Raw genomic sequence first — 17,953 nt, forward strand, 5'->3', positions numbered from 1 at the left:
AGCCTGTCCACCTCCTCAGGCAACACAGTCTGCAAACAATCCAATATCACAAGACCAGACAGTGCATGGGCAACATCCAGTTCTGGGGGTGCAAAAACCTTAGCATCCAAGTCAGAATGGATGCGAGCAATTTTATCTGCAAAATGTAACGCAGATTGGTACAGAAGGCTGCCGAGGGTTCTGTTTGATTGTCTTTTAGGACCCTCGCCTAGAAGGCCCCCAACCACTAGAAAAAGCTCCGCTGTATGTCAATAATGGCAGAAAAGCAAGCTTTCTTCGCCACACTCACTGCCATAGAGTAGGCCCTGATATGGGCTCTAGCCTGTGTTTGGTCACATTCATTCTGAGTTTTCCGCCAACGATGCTCAAGCCATCTACCAGCTTGCTTCATTGTCTGCAGCTCACCTGTATACCGGGGAGTTGCTTGGACTTGGCGGGTCGGGACAGGACACCTAAGCGCAACCATAATATAGAGCATGCCTGCACAACGTAAGGCCCGGGGCCAGATTCGGCCCACAGGGACTATTTCACTGGCCCCCAGGTATCCTGCAGCAACACAGGAGCAGAAAACTGCCTTATAGAGCCATCCTGTGCATGCTTTCTCAGAAATATCCTCCATGGTGTGCCCAACGAGGCTTACTCCCATGTAAGCATGCCTAGCATTGCAGCCTGAAAGCAACAACAACTTAGAGAGAGGAGAGGACTTGGCATTTGTTTGGGGCTGGCATGCACTCTAGGGGCCCCACTGATTGAGCAGGGACAGGACCTATTCTCTGGCCACTATCCTTGGTTGAAACTATCGGTCCATTGACGGGGGGAGTAGATGCACTAGTAACTAATAATATTTTTTAATTTTAATGTAATCATGTGCTAGATGTTCAACCTTGGCCCCTGCATGCCAAGTTGTGGATGGTTCTGGCCCACCAGGGCATTTGAGTTGTGCAGCTCTGACATAGAGAGCCCCCTCAGGGGAAGAAATGTGTATCGGAAACATGCAAAGAGTAGCATTAAGACACAAACACTAAGAACTATGGCAACTTGTAAAGATGCTAGCTGTCATGCGAATTGCCCACTTTGGGTGCCAAAGGAAAAACAGGACCACTTTTTTGAATCACTCCTAATCATATACATTTTCACGTTTCCATCAATAGTAGCAAATTCATATTCTCCCTCTCCCATACACAAACTTCCTGTTTAATGTATTTTTGTTTCAAATGGATCAATTTCTCCTGCAGTCAAATGCTATAATGTATTTAAAAACTGATTTTCACACTTCCCTCCTTTCCCAAGAGAGAGGGAGTCCCAAAGCACAGCTTTCGCTCCAGAAATCTCAACTTTCCATGTCCATTAAGCAAGGACCTTCCAGGTATCAGGTATAGAGAAAGGTCATCCCTTTGCTTTGCACTACAAAGTAGACCGTCCCATAGTATATATAAATAGAACGCCAGTGGACACTTATTAATTTTACTTCCTTATGATCTGAGTTTTCCCTGTCCTCACAGCTTTTCATTATAGAACCACTTGGAAAGTGTACTTTCCTTTAGTTATACATTCTAGAAATCATTTTGTACACACACGTTTCAAATTTACACCTATTTCTGAGTGGTGACTTGTCTACTACAGATGATACAGTGCCAAAAGACACTGAACTGATACAAATGAACTCTGACGAATGGGTGACCACTTTAAATTCGATCATGTGCCAGCTCTTCGTCACCTGAGAGCCTGGCTATATCTTACATTCATCATGTGAGATGTTGCCATGTGTAAACTAGGCTCTGACCCTTGAGAATTCTGCAGGCTGCCCTGGTGATGGATAGAAGACGATGGAGGGGGCCACAGAGCCATGAATGGCCTTTTTCTGTGCTTGTCATGGGTCTTCTGTAGTGGCTAACTTTCTCTAGGGATTCCAAGATGAAGAAGCAGGAACAATTACCTGCTAAGAAGAGGAAAGTCAGCATAAACAGAGAAAGGGGGCCAGAGGCTCTACTACAGCAAGACTTCTTAATCTGGGGTCCATGGACCCTGGATATCCATGAGGCAGATCCAGGTGATCCATGGAAAATCTTTGCTGCACTGATTTAAATTTGCTCACTGGTTTGCCAGAATAAAGTTGCTAAAAATAACTATCCTGAGTACTTAATTCAAACTGCTTCTTCACTATTAAAAAAAACAAAAAACCTTCAAAGCGAGAGCCATTTCCTCCTGTGCTGACCTCTGCACAGTACTGCACTTTTTTCAGTGCTGGGAGGGTACGTCAAGAGAGACAGAGACCTATCTAAATTGCTCTGTGGGGAAAGCACTGGGAAGGGCTACACTTCCCAGCACTCCGTGCATGCCTTCCAGGATGGTGCAGGGACTCCAGAGAGCTCTGTCTCCCTTAAAGAAACCCCCACCCCACCCTTCTCCAAGGCTGCAGGCAGGAGTCTCTCTCAGCCCTATCTTGGAGATGCCAGGAAGGGAACTTGGAACCTTCTGCATACAAGCATGCAGGTACTCTTTCCACAGTGCTCCCATTCCCTAAGGGGAATATTGTACAGTGCTCACATATGTAGCCTCCCATTCAAATGCAAACCAGGGTGGTCCCTGCTTAGGAAAGGGGAAATCCTATTTTTATTCAAACATTGTTAGAATTTTAATTTTAATGAATGAATACTGAAATGATATTGTTTTATATTTTATTCATAGTGACACTGTGATGATTTCAGTCAAAAAATGATCAGAGAATCCATAGATAAATATATTGCATCACATATTTTTCTTTGCCAAATGCATCACAGAATTCCATGCAAACTAGAATGGCAGAAGACAGGGAATTTGACACAGGACTGAAGGAGCCCCCCCCCCCATTTATCCCCCAACAAACTGATATCCAAAAAGTTAACTCCTTTGCGGCCAGTTTGTATGATACTTATTATTTCTGTTGTTGAGAATATGTCTATAATCTTAACAAAAATGTCCTCAAAGCATTTTACATAGGAAAAAAGAGAATAGTAAGATGCCCTGTTGCCAAAGGGCTCACAATCAAAAAAGAAACACAAGGTAGACACCAGCAATAGTAATTGGAGTCAGTGTTCCTTCTAAAGGGATTTCCAGATGTTGTTGATTACAGCTCCCATAATCCCCATCCAAAGGCCATTGCAGCTGGGGATGCTGGGCGTTGTAGTGAATAACATTTGGGAATCCCTGTTAGAGGGAACAATGATTGGAGGGATGCTGTGCTGGGGTTGGATAGGGCCAGTTGCTTTCCCCCGAAAGATATAAGCAAGTCATATCATTAAGAAGGAGAGGTGCCAAGAGCACATCCATTGGGACATCATGCATGGAAGACATCCCGATGTGGGCATGCTCTCGGCATTGCCTCTTTTTAACGTTTGGGCCAGTAAGGCATGTCTGAACTGGTCCCATGACATAAATGGGCCAGTCACTATCTCTCAGCCTAACCTAACCTACTGCATAGGAACAAAGGAAGCTGCCTTATAGCAAGTCAGACCACTGGTTCATCTAGCTCAGTATTGTCTACTTTGATGGGAAGAGGCTCTCCAAGGATCCAAGCAGGAGTCTTTCCCAGCCCTACCTAGAGATGCCAGGGACTGAACCGGGAACCTTCTGCATGTAAAGCAGATGCTCTTCCAATGAGCTACGGCCCATCTATCAACAGCTTTTAGCCATGAACGCTACACAGACCCTCCTTCACAGGCTATTTGCCTCCATGCCATATGCAGGAAGCCACCTGGAACAGCCAACAGAGCTTTCATGCTCTGCTTGTGAGCTTTCCAGAGCCATTTGGCTGGCCGCTACTGGAAACAGAAAGAAGCTTTGGTTGAATGAAGCAACCCCTGCAGGGCTGCTCTTCCCTTCCCAACGTGCCCCCATTTTTCTTCCCAATGTGCCCCTCATCCTAAATACAATCATATGAAGGAATACCACTAAGTTCAAAAGAATCTACTTCCAGGATTTCGTCCTAAACCACGTGTGAAGAGCAAGGATGGCTGCACAAGAGCCAGTTTGGATTCCTCAGCAAGGCAGCCCAGTCCCCAGATTCATCCCCCAAACAGCTCTGCTGTATTTGCCACCAGCTGCTTTTGAATAATGCCCCAATGGTATGTGCAGATACAAAGACAAGCACGGGGTCTAGCCACTTCTGCAAGAACAGGGTCATGCCAACAGCACACATCAGTGCGTTAGTACCAGAACGAAAGGTATTTTATTTATTTATTTATCATAAATAAAAGTGTGTGGCACCGCATGATGAGAATGGAAGTCTCCACATGGTGCCGGGGGGTTAGGCAGAGTGTTCCGCTTTGCCTGAAGCTTCGCACAGATCCATAAGAATGGAAGATCAGCCCTGCTGGATCAGGCTCAAGGCCCATCTAGTCCAGCATCCTGTTTTGTACAGTGGCCCACCAGATGCCTCTGGAAAGCCTACAGGCAGGAGTTGAGGGCATGCCCTCTCTCCTGCTGTTGCTCCTCTGCAACCCGTATTGAGAGGCATCTTGTCTCTGAGGCTGGAGGTGGCCTATAGCCCTCAGGCTAGTAGCCACGGATAGACCTGTCCTCCATGAATGTATCTAAATCCCTCTTAAAGCCATTCAGGCTGTTGGCTGTCACCACATCTTGTGGCAAAGAATGCCTTAGGTTAATTATACATTGTGTGACAAAGTAATTCCTTTTGTTGGTCTCAAATTTACTGGCAATCAGTTTCATGGCATGGTTCTAGTGTTATGAGAGAGTGAGAAAGAATTATTTCTATCAACTTTCTCCCCACCATTCCCTAACTTCTAAGGCACAGCACCATCACCAGGAGGTTTTACAGACAGGTCTCCTGCCACCCCCACCCCCTGGAATCCACTCCTGATTGGAGTGTGCCAGTCCACATATTCGCTGGATTTAACCCAAATCCCAGCCGCCCTGTGGCCTATCAGGGACCAGGACAGAAAAGGCTTTGTTTTTCTCTAAAGGGAGGCTGTGAATTCTGACTTAGCCTGTTATGTCTGGGGGGGGGGGGGGACGACACACCTCTATTTCCAGAAGCTTGGGGGGGGGAAACTCCCGGGCTTATGCTTTCTTCGCAGGTGTTGATGGAGATGCTGATGGCTACGCAAATGATCCATATAAGTCCTTGAATTAAAATGCCTCGGACAGTTTCACTCTTCAGATACCCTGAAGCATAGAGCTATGTGTGAAAAACCTCCAGAAGTATGCATATGGAAATTTCTGAACATCAGATTAGGATGTTTCCCTGCCCAAAGCCATTGCATGGAACTATCTGAATAGTCTGCCCCGGATTCTCCCACAATGCCACAGAGAGTGCTACAGCACAAGTAGCCAGTTGCCTGCTGTAAATATTGCTGCCTCCCAAGCCACTTCTTTAATTTTTTCTGCCCCTAGCCCCATCCTGGACTTGCCTGTCAGTTACCCTGCCAATCTGACCAAGAAACCCACTTAGTTAGCCTAGATTGCCTTCTCACAGTTTCAGGCATTGTGAGAATCAATAGATATAAACACCATGTCTGCGTTATGTAAGAAACTTTGCCTACACACACACACACACACACACACACACACACACACACACACCCTCTTCCTCCTGATAAAATTCTATTTAACAGATTGGCTTCCTTCTCCCCATTTAGCCTCATTCACCCTGAATGCCACTGAGTTGGTCTAAGTGAGAATAGAAAAAATAGCCATTCAATTCACTTCCGTAATTCCAGGAGAAGAAAAAGAAAAACAGGAAATTTGCAACATGGTAATTCAAAACCATCTTCTCAACACAGCAAACTTCTTCCCACACTTAACTTGCCTTTTCCAGAGAAGATTAAAAATAAGTTCTCTTATTTCACTTAGGAATAATGTACATTTAATTATGCAAACTAAAGATTATACATAGAATTATAGAAAGATTATACATACAACATAGTCTAGTGAATTCAGCATCCGACGGAATTTAAAATTCTGCATTCTGCTCTTGTACCCTTGTACATATTTAAGTGCATGCAAGGATGTGTCCACACACACAGCAGCCCTATAAAGTAAGAAAAAGTGTGAGTCTCCCTTGCTCTCAGTAGTGTGTTTTCTCTTAGGAGTGAAATTGATTAGACCAGTAGCAGGTTGTAGCTGGTCTAGTCAATTTCAGCACTTGTACAGATAAGAAACTAAAGTTAGCAATGGTTCAAGATACTCTGACCAACCCAGTTCAACATACGGGGGAGGGATATGGATACATAGGTCTCGCCGCATGTGTGTGCTGATGCTGTATGCAGGCTGCTGTGAACAGGGAAGCTGCCGCATGCGGTCTTTTGCACGCCAGCACCGGACCCGGATGAGCAGTGGGGCAGTGGAGCAGCAGGTAAGGACCTGCATGCCTCCTTTTAAAAAGGACCTGATCCCTGCCCCACCTGCGGCTGCTGAGCCAGTTCATGCACATCCCTACCTCCTGCACCCAGTACACTTTCATCTGAACACCCCTTTATGTGTAGTTTTAACTGGGCCAGTTGGCAAGTCTCTGAACAGGCCCAATGAGGATACAATTTGCCAGGATCCCCCCTTACACTTTTATAATAGTTCCCATCGTTTATCATAAATTAGCAATGTGTACACACTTTAGATGAGACTATGATTCTGGACCAATTCACACAGCCATTATTCCAACCTTTGTTTTCCAGCATGGATCTACTCCACTCAAATCAATTGTTGTTGATGCACACAGACTTTCAAACAGCCTATACCAGAATGAGTAGACTTCTTCAACTAAGAATGGCTATCAATCTCATAGTACACACTTGATAAGCTATTTAATTAGCCAGTTTGAACATTCCACTCAAGTTGATGGGAAAAAATCAATAAAGAATGAAAATCTAAAAGGGAAAACATCATGTGACTTGCTCCTTTGTCTGTAAACAGGGATAACAAATAGCCACCTCTTAAAGTTGTTTGAAATATGCACTTCAATGCATCCCTTGGGATAAGTATAATTCAGTTGTTAGGGTTGGAAACCGCGGCCAGCAATTCTCTGCTGTATTCTTCTAAGAACAATGACAGCCACTTGCCCTCTGGTACTGAATCTGCTAAACAGACCTGTTTATATCGCTCCTTTCAAAGCACATCATTTCATGTATTTCTATACCAGTGGCATTTGATCAGTGTTATTCCGTGGAGGCACCACCAAGGCAGGCACATGGCACAGCACACAGGGAGAGAACGCCAATCATCTCACAGAAGTCAACTTCAGCAAGAATTGCAAGTAGAACTATAAATGGAATGACGAGGAAAAGAGAAAATTGTCATGGCCCAGCCTGTCGCCACACCCATGTGGGAAGGTGGAGCCAGACCACTGAAACTGAAGCTGGGGTTAGAGCTCTTCAAGGAAGCCCCATCAGGGTCAGAGGCCCCTGAGGTAACACCCGTGGGATCCAAATACACCACCAAACTGGCCTCCTCCATCACCACAGCCCCTATTATCTATATATCAGTACTGCCAGCAAGGCAGGGAAGAACAACTTGAATGGGCAGCAGCTCCTTTAAAGCTCAGACACTCTCGACACGGAAGCAGAGCCCAGGAGAAGAAATCTAGGCTCCAGGGCACTTAGAGCTCAGTCTGCCTTCAGACAGTAGTGAGTCAGCTTCTTCCCTGGGATCAATCCAAGGACCTGACATCTTGCCTGGCCTCTGCCTTGTGGACAGGACAGAAATGTGCATGTACCATCGCTACTAATCATCCAACTGGAGGTTCTTCAGATGTCAAAAGGAGGAAGCAACTTGGACCAAATGCAGATGTTGCACACATCAACAACTTCATCGGGCAGCCAGACTATCCCAAGATAAGTGGACTTTTCCAAGTACCTCAAGCAATGCTGGCTGGCTAGGAATCTGGATAAACAATATTAAATATAAATGGGCCATATCCAAAGACAAATTTCTGTTCAAGAACACAGATATATTTAAAAGGCTTGATGAATCTATAGGAAATAAAAGTATCGCAGATCCTAGCATGAGGATGTAGGGGTCCTGGGGGTTCTTCCCCAGTTCCTAGGATTGTAACAACAGTCAGCCCTACAATGAGACTTCACTGGGAAAGATCCAAGGTTCATCTCAAGCCAAAAACCAGCTTGGTGTGGGTTCACTCAATCACACTAATGTTGGTAACCCACATTAAACCTCCTCCTCCTCCGAATAAGAAAAAGAAGAAGAATAAAGAAAATGTCAACAGAAGTTATCAAAGTAGTTTACAAAGTATAAATAAGATTGTGATAAGTTGATAAAACCTAGATGCAAATGAGTATGTGAAAAGGCCATAGTTTCTGTACCTCAAAAGAAGTGCCTGCAAAATTCAAAATACACACCAATCTGTCTTGAAGAGCAGATGCATCTAGAATGTCCTTGTGCACAAAGCAGGAAGAAGCCAATGGGAAAGTAGCTTTTTGGACCAGCAATACATGCAGATGTATTCAGATAAGTCAGCTTGTGCTGGCATGCTGAGAGATCCTCCAGGGAAATGTGCCATGAGGGTGGACTTTAGCAGATTTCATTCTGACAACTTTGATTACTTTCAGTATCAACTAGAAATACTTGCCAAGTACCTTACAAATCAAAACCACTGAGCTGCTGTTTCTGGACTCATCTCTTGGAAGCTTGGAATAGAGGGCACATTGATATTGCTGCATCAGTTCTCTGGTATCAAGCCAGAGAGCTGCAACAAAGAATAAGAGTAAGCCAAAGGAAACACCTATATTGGGCAGCAGCAATATAGGAAGATGCTGAAAGGCATCATCTCATACTGCGCGGGAGATGGCAATGGTAAACCCCTCCTGTATTCTACCAAAGAAAACCACATAGCTCTATGGTTGCCAGGAGTCGACACTGACTCGATGGCACAACTTTACTTTAAAGTAATTCTTGCCTGTAAAGATATGCACCTCAAACTACAGGTGAACCCCATTATCTGTGGGGGTTCCGTTCTCCACTACAACCACAAATACCAGAACTGTGGATAATGGGATCATTGAGTCAATGGGACTTGGGGGGGGGGGTTAAGTTCATGGAGGCGTGGAAAACGGCAAAAGACAGTGAAAAGGGGGCCTAAAAACTTTGGGAAAAGTGCCCTACCATGCTCCATGGGTCTCCAGGTGTCCAGCAATGACCCTAAAAATCCCAAATGCAGCATTTTCACACGAAAAATAGCTGATATTTGATTTTTTTAAAAAATGAGCCACAAAATGGCTCCTCTCCTGAAAATGGTGGCCAGAAGACCCTGAACCCACGCATACATGAAATTAATGCTTTGACCACCCCGCTTTCCCCATTTATGCCGAGGTTGGGTGTCAACTACCTGACTGTGGATACTCAGAACTATGGATGTCGGGTCCGTAAATGGAGGTTTGCCTGTACTTACCAGGAGAAAGAATGTAGGGACTATTTGTCCATCTCCTCCTATACTTCAGGCTTGTGGAATCTATTTTGTTTCTTCCTGGAATCCCAAGGAAGTACTTGGGAATTACTTTTAAATGAACCACCTTGAAGGGCCATTATGATTGAAGAACCATTAGGATCATTATGATGGACCATTGTGATGCTAAAACTGCTGTACTGTAACAATCTACAATCCTTAGCAGAACCAGATGTAACTTAGTGGCTCAGGTAGCACACACTGATTATACAAAACCTTGTAGAGTCATGGAGGAAGTATACTTTCGCCAAACAAAGAGCCTCCCTAAACACAGCTATATGTTTTATGCCTTTATCTATGTTTGTTAATACATTTAGGTTTTAAACTATCTGGAATCACACATCTGTAGTCTTGCTTCATAAAAGGTAGGTAGCATATGTCCTAAGACACATGGGAATGACAAAGCTTTTGTATCCATAATGTAGAATGAACGGTTCCAAATGTCGCTTGTCCTCCCGTGGAATGGCACAGTGCAAGGAGGTACTTATCCAATTTAATGTCCTGCACCAAACGCATTTTGACCATTGCAGCCTTCGTCAGTGGCATTGGTACTGAAGAATCACACTCCTTGTGTTTCCATATAATGATTTAAATATTCAGCATTTGGATCTACTTTAACCAGATCTGTTGCGGTGAATCTCCTCTCTCAGCAAGAAACATTTGAGAATGTGGGAGCACCATGTCTCTGAATATATGCTCAGCCCAGAAATTGGTTTCCTGTACCAGAACTTAGCTCAGTCTTTCCACACATACTAGTCTTTCCTCCTAGTTTCTCTTCCTACCACACACAAAACTCTTCATTTCAACAGCCTGGGTGGGTGTTTTTTTGGGGTTTTTTTTTTTTTGGTTTTTTTTTGGTGTTTTTTTTTTGTTGCAGTTGGGAAGCAGAAACTCTTGCTGATCTACTGCAGATCATCCAGAGATAAAAACACAGGAAGCTGCCTTATGAATCAGACTGTTGGTCCTTCCAGTTCAGTATTGTCTGCACTAACCGGCAGTGGTTTTTCAAGTTTTCAGACAGAACTATTTCCCAGACCTATTTGGAGATGCCAGGGATTGAACCTGGAACCTTCTGCATGCAAGGCAGATGCTCTGCCACTGAGCTACAGCCCCCAAAGGCCATTTGTTCACCCCTGCTGTAAAACTTTATGCTCCTCACATATCGGAGTGGTGAGAATTTCTAGGAATGCAATGTGACTTGGATTCTGGCTTCCTCTGGAGAAGAGATCAGTGAAGACTTTATGGTGTCTTATGGCAAGTATTTGGAGAAGTTGAAATAGCAGAGCACTCCTACAAGCAGCAACAGATTATGTCAGATCCCCAGGGAGAAAATTTTGCACACTAAGGTGCTTCATCTCGTTCTCCTGCTTCTCCATTCCAGTTTCTCCATCACTTAGTCTACATCTGTCCGATACTCAGAATCTGTCCCAAGCTTCTGCTTTTCTTCCTTTCACTTTCCTACATCTGCTAGGGGTGTGCACGGAACTGGGTTTTGTGGTTCGGTCTGAATTTGAACAGAATTGAAACCAAACCAATGATCTGCGTCTTGTGGTAGCAAGCATGACTTGTCTTAGCTAAGCAGGGTCCATCCTGTTTGCATATGAAAGCGAGACTAGAAGTGTGAGCACTGTAAGATATTGCCCTCAGGGGATGGAGCCGCTCTGGGAAGAGCAGAAGGTTTCAAGTTCCCTCCCTGACTTCTCCAAGATAGGGCTGAGAGAGATTCCTGCCTGCAACCTTGGAGAAGCGGCTGCCAGTCTGTGTAGACAATACTGAGCTAGATGGACCTATGGTCTGACTCAGTATAAGCCAACTTCCTATGTTCTTACTTTGGTCCATTCAATGGAAGTGGATAGAACTGGTTTGATGGGCTATGCTAGAAAAGGGGAATCAGGTGAGGATTCCCCTTTACAAGCAAAAAGGAATCCTGCCTGACCAGGGTGGCGGGGGAGGGGGCAGTGATGACAGGGCACCTTACCAGTGGTGCCAGCGGCGGCTCCTCTAAACCCCGGTGCTCCCCCACCAGCAGCGTGATCATTTGCATGACCTCTCGCATGCACAGAGGATGGAACCGTGCCACCACCGTGTGGGCCACACTGCTGGGGGAAGAACTAGGGTTGAGAGGAACCACTGCCCCCACTGGTAAAGTGCCCTCTTGCTGCCCCTCCCCCGGCCTCCCTCAGAAGACTTTTACAAGCATAGCCCCTTGAACCGTTGAACTGGGTTGAACCAGTCTGTAACGGACCAGGCCTGGTTTGGTTTGAACTTGGACCGGCCAGCTTTTTTTTTTTGAGGCCAGTTTGGTTTGAGCTCAAACTGGTCAAGCTGGGCCGGTTCAAACTGAAGCCAGTTGGATTCGATCTGGTTCTGCACACCCCTAACATCTTCCCCACCCCTTCAGAGAGAGTGGGTACATGTCATAACATTCTGGTCATTTCCCCCAATAGGATACTTCAGGATGATTAAATCTCAACCATTAGCTCCTACTAGCAGCATAAGTGGCCTCCTGGACTATTAGCCAGTGAACTGACCAAACCTGTTGCAGTATAAGGCTAGGAACATTCATATTTCATCAGAGGCAATGCAAGGCTGGAGCGGGCCCTGGGACAAAAGTTAAGATGCCCCCCACCATGTCTTTGCTGCAAAAGAAAAGTAACCAAATATTCTCCTTTCTCTCCTTCCTATGCAAATAATATCATACATTCTCCATGCATGCAGACACTTACACACACACGCATGTGTTGCATATACACCTCCTGGAGAGGGTTCATCTATTTTGAAGCTGAGATGAGTCCTCTAATCAGGAGCCAACGCATGCCAATGAAACAAAGAGGTGGGAGGGTGAGAATGAAGGATGATCCCACACTCAGCTAGTGGAGCCCCCTTTCCTTAGTGGCCCAGGGACAATTTCTCTCACACACACACTCTCTCACACTCATAGGAACATAGGAAACTGCCATATACTGAGTCAGACCATTGGTCTATCTAGCTCAGTATTGTCTTCACACACTGGCAGCGGCTTCTCCAAGGTTGCAGGCAGGAATCTCTCTCAGCCCTATCTTGGAGATGCTGCCAGGGAGGGAACTTGGAACCTTCTGCTCTTCCCAGAGCGGCTTCATCCCTTGAGGGGAATATCTTGCAGTGCTCACACATCAAGTCTCCCATTCATATGCAACCAGGGCAGACCCTGCTTAGCTATGGGGACAAGTCATGCTGTGGCTAAATCGTTTTCTAGTGTGCTTCCAAATAGAGTATTTAACCAATATCTTCTGGTTTAGGATGCAGAACTGGAGTTTACTGCAGGGTAGTTCATTGCATCTCAATCCTAACTTTTGCATAAATGGATTCAGTCAGGAATGGAAGAGGAAACAAGTCTGAAACCTCTAGCCAAGTCCCAAAGACCAAAACAATAGCCTATACCACTATGCAAACTCCTCCCCCCAAAAATTTCAGACTACCATGGATGTCATATAGCCTGTGGAGATAGAAGCAAAGCTCTTGCCAAAAGTAACTGAACTCTAGGAAGGAAAGCAGACGTCCATGCGACTGGAAGTTTGCTGCATTTAGGGAAGAGAGGAAATAAATATAGATTTGCCTTCTTTGAACTGCACAAAGCATGTGTGATTGCTGAAAGAATCCTGTCAGGTTAGCCAACATTGTCACAGCTTCAACAGAAGAAAAATTATCAGAAGAAAGACTACATGGCAAGTGGCGAGTTTAAGGATATGGCTATCCTGGCAATTGAAAGATTGGTCAGACTCTGAATCTGAAGAGAGCTCTTGACAGATTTGCTGCGGTTTCAGTAAGTTAAATAAATGTAGCTTTAACACTGTATGAATGAGGGTCAAACATGACGCTAAAAGCTCATTTGTGCTTCTATTTTTACCCATATTTACCCAATTCAAGACAATTCTGAATTTAAGACAACCACCTTAAAAAGTAGAGGTTAAATATAGGTTATACCTGCAATTATTTGAAAGGAACAGGACTCTGAATTTAAGAGGACTTCCTGATTTCTAATATCTGAAAACTTGGAGAAAACCTAGACTTGGATTCAGTTAAGTACAGTATGTTTTTTTGTGTGTGTTTGTTTTAAAAAGATTAAAATAGCAGCCATGGAGGTGTGGATGAGGATAGGGACCATAACATGTGCATTATGGGGCCAGGGTTGATTTGGTTAGAATCAAATCTATTTAAATCATTATTTAAATCGCTTTACAGGACTCAGTTTTAATGATTTAAATCACAAGTCAAACACAAGTCAAGAACATTCTATGTAATCATCATTTTCTAGTAAAAGTACAATCTTGTTGTCTAATGAGCCCTGCTAACTTGGCAAAGAGGCACCTTTTAAGGTGATGATTCTCTTTATTTAGCAGGGGGAGAGGAACTGGCCCTATCCACCCCCAGCACAGTACCTCCAGTGACTGTTGCTGGTGTCTAAAGTTTCTTTTTAGAATGTGTGCCCTTTGGGGACAGGGATCCATCTTATTTATGTATTATTTCTCTGTGTAAACCTCCCTGAGCCATATTTGGAAGGGTGGTATAGAAATTGAATTAATAATAATAATAATAATTATAATTATTATTATTATTATTATTATTATTATTAATATACTGTAATACATATTCAGGGATAGACCTAGGTTTAATTTTTAGAAGGTAGGTACACACCTCTCATAATGCTGCTTCATTTGGGCAACCAGGCCTTGCATGTCTTTGTTGCACTGTTTGCATTTCACACATGCCTTTCTTACCCACAGGTACAGGAATATTCCCCTAGGGGGTCTCTTTTACAGCTTAATTTGCCCATTTACTTTGTGAGATCCTAACTTGAACCAAAATTGCCCATATTATCTTTCCAGTGTTTCACTATAACACTTTTGATTGCTAACAAGAGTTATTGTTAGTACTGCTAACAATACTGTACTATCAATCTCTAACTAAAGTGCTGTTTACATCAAAGAAATATGGCCTCAGCTATTAAGGGGATCCTGACCCTTGTAATCACATATATAACCTGGATAACTCTTCTCCTTAAATGCTGTAGCCTTGGACATAGCCACCACATGTGGATGTAGGAGCTGAGGTTTGAATAGCATGTGAATTGTTCTTAAAAGTCTGTCTAAATATGCAAGTGAATATGCTGAGTTCAGCATATTCCCCTGCTAACTGGACAAAGAGACACCTTTTTAATGTAGTGATTCTCTTTATTTAGCAGGGGGAGAGGAACTGGCCCTATCCACCCCCAGCACAGTACCTCCAGTGACAGTTGCTGGCGCCTATCTAATGTTTCTTTTTAGATTGTGAGCCCTTTGGGGAAAGGGATCCATTTTTCTTATTTATTTGTTTGTTTCTCTATGTAAAGCACTTTGGAAACATTTGTTGAAAAGTGGTATATAAATATTTGTTGTTGTTGTTTATGTGTGCTAGCTGCATCGGTGTTTGATACTATCTCATTAGTATCGTAATCGCAGACTTTTATGTTAAAAGAAGATGATTTTAAAGGATGGGATGACCAGATTTTATCCCAGTCCTCTCCTCTTGGAGCTGGTGGCCTATATCCACTTCCCATTTTTTAGTGCAAAAGTGAGATGAGCTGATGTAGCAAATATTTATATAACACAGAATGATGTTTTTAGTTGTTCTACCTTTGTTGAGTGTTCCATTTCCCCCAGGTAACCATTCTGTTTCAGGAAATGCCAAATCTGCCAACATTCAAACCAGGGAATTGCACATCCAAATGCTGCTTCTAGTTCAGCTTTGGATTTACACTCTTCTTTTCCAATAATTTGGTTTAATTTCTGTTTGCTGTCCATACCCCAAAGGTTTTGGTACTCTGTCCCGGTGTAAAAGCTCTTTGCCCTAGAAAGGCCTTAGATCTTTTCCTGAATAGTTTGTTTCACCATCTATCCCATATTGCTAAGGTAGAGGCCAAAAGATAGGTTTTTGGTAACGTTCTATGATCTCTCTTTTGGAGGCTGCCAAAGAGTTTCCTTTTTCTACTTGCTAAATGATAAGAAATTCAAGCATGATCTGTGCAGGTTCATTGAAGTACTAGCTAGCTCAACAGAGATAAAGATATAGTCCAATCTAGAATAATAATTGTGAGGAAAAAGGGTATTCCCTTGTTGCTGGATGTGTATGTCCCCAACTGTCAACTTGGTTCCCATCTATGCAAAAATCAGAAAGTACTAATCCTGAATGATTCCTTGATATAACTCCTGACCTGTCCATTACAGGATCTGTAGTGACCAGCCTCCCCTCCCTCTAAAGAATTAACAGGGAGTAACCCTTATCTTGACTGACAAGCTGGTGAACTCCAAGGCAGCCAATCAGTATGCCAGGTGGGTGGGACCTAGAGAGTTGCTGCTGGGAATTCTGAGAGGAAGAAGGGTAGTGTGTGCAAGCGAAGTGTGAGCGGAAGGTTTTAGTGAGGTGCATGGAGTTTTGCTCCCTCGTGGCGGAAGCCAGCATGGAGGTTTCTCTCATGGAATAACTCTGCAGATCCTTGAAAGACAAGATTGCAAGAAGCTTGATTCTCATCAGGGGTTTTGGTAAGTTTTCAATAAAAGGGAATCCAGCATAGGGAACAGTTTGTTTAGTCAGACTGTGCATTAGAAACTTATATTTCTTTGTCTGTGTGCTTTGTATATCCTGATATTGTTCTATTATTATTTATCTGCAACGTAATTAGAATAAAAAACACTGGCCAACACTCAACCCACCTAGGATGTTGCAAAAGACTCTGCAAACATCTAAGCGTGCCTAAATGCAACCTAAAACTGAAGCCTCAGACAAACTATTTTTTTTTAACCTACTAAGTATTTTTGAGTGTATAACATCCTCAGATGGAAGCATTCTGTAGTAATTGAATAAAACTGGTTTTTGTTCTTTTATTTTTACACACCTCTCAGAGTTGATTTTTAACTCAGGAAACATTAAGGGGGGTTTCTCTGATGCAAAATCATCCTCAAGAACTCAGTAGCTATCAGTTTTTTCTCACCACATGTAGGCATACTCGTGGAAGTTTTTTTGTACTTATCCAACAGTAAAATTAAGAGAGTTTTCCCTAGGATATTCCACACCAAGCCCAGGAAGGTGCAGGCTCTGCCGATAAGAGGGATGGCAGCAGCAGTATTTTAAATCTACCAGAAATATAGAATCGTTTTATGAGAAGCACAGTCAGGCAGCTCTCCAGGGATGACTCAGCATTTCTTTTCCCTCACATGAGCTAGTTCTAAGACAAAGGCTTTAGTCCTTTGCAGGATCATTGGCTTTCTTTAGCCTAGTTCAGACATTCAGATGTCTGTACACTTGTACATATGTTTATGTGAAAGACTGCACTGTTCCCTCTAAGGCTCGCGCACGTGTGCACACTCACAAATTTTCTGATGTCTGCTCAGTTAATTTTAGATCCCTCTCAGGAAGGCCCCACTCTGAATGCATGTGTGCACACGCTGCCTTGATACTGCCACCCAGAACAAAACTCATTCCGCAAACAGATGAAAAAAATTAGAGAACACTGAATGACTGTACCTATGTTCATTTGTGAAATGGCTGGCGAGTAACCAAAATAACTTTACACATCTGGACACATTCTTGTGCAGGACTAGGAAAAAATGTGTCTGGTAGAAACTAAGTTTTAGGGCAACTGGAAATATGGGGATTCAATAAGGAGCAGAGTCATAGAAATAGATGCAAAAAATGGGGAAACCATTCAATACTGGCTTCTGGTTAATTTAATTTTAACTGTTTAATTAAACACATTAAATACTGCATGTGTCACGGTGTGTGTGCATGGGTGGAGGTTGCTTATCTTGGGCGGGGTGGTGGTAGGCAAAGGCCATTAGGTCCAGGCTCCAAAATTACCTAGCTGCCCCTCTGAGTCACAGGGTTGTTATAAGGATTAAGAGGGGAGGGAATGAGACAACATTGTATACTGTGCCCAGAAGGTCCCAGGTTCAATCCTTAGCATTAACAGCTAAAGGATCAAATGGCAGGTGGTAGTAAGAGCTCTGCCTGAATCCCAGGAAAGCCAGTGTCAATCGGGGTAGACAATATTGAATGATCAGGCCCAAGCAAGGCAGTTTTTTTTATACATATCACCATGAACGTCTTGAAGGAAGGATGGTATAAAACTGCAATAATAAAGTTCCATTGCAACAGACCCTTAAGGCAGTTTGCAAAAACTGTCTACAATAAAATCCCATAAGCAAAATAACTGATAACAGCAGAGGGCAAAAGCCTGGGCATACAGAATTGTTTTTAATTGTTGCCTATCCAGAAGTCCAAACTGGGACACTTTGAAATGAGACCAATTAATTCAGGGTAGCATATAGTGAATTTTCTGATAGACCCCGTTGGCTTTTGATTGAGATAAGAGAACAATTCAGCAGCGCTTGTGTTTACTGGTGTACAATTGGGGAGAAGTGATCTTGACCTAGAGATACAGTCATCATTGAGATGTAAAACAACAGAAGTATTGTGACCAATAATACCACC

The 17,953-nt window shown here is 43.5% G+C and overlaps 1 protein-coding gene and 1 non-coding gene across 3 annotated transcripts in view; both read right to left on the reverse strand.

The window, feature by feature from the left end:
• Nucleotides 1–17,953, reverse strand: part of PPP1R16B (protein phosphatase 1 regulatory subunit 16B) — a 187,648-nt gene that overhangs the window by 157,220 nt on the left and 12,475 nt on the right. The window lies entirely within an intron of this gene.
• Nucleotides 10,490–10,562, reverse strand: TRNAA-UGC (transfer RNA alanine (anticodon UGC)). Its single transcript has one exon. It is a non-coding gene; the product is annotated as a tRNA-Ala (tRNA).

The sequence above is a fragment of the Hemicordylus capensis genome, chromosome 4 (genome assembly GCF_027244095.1).
Source record: "Hemicordylus capensis ecotype Gifberg chromosome 4, rHemCap1.1.pri, whole genome shotgun sequence".
Lineage (NCBI taxonomy): Eukaryota > Metazoa > Chordata > Lepidosauria > Squamata > Cordylidae > Hemicordylus > Hemicordylus capensis.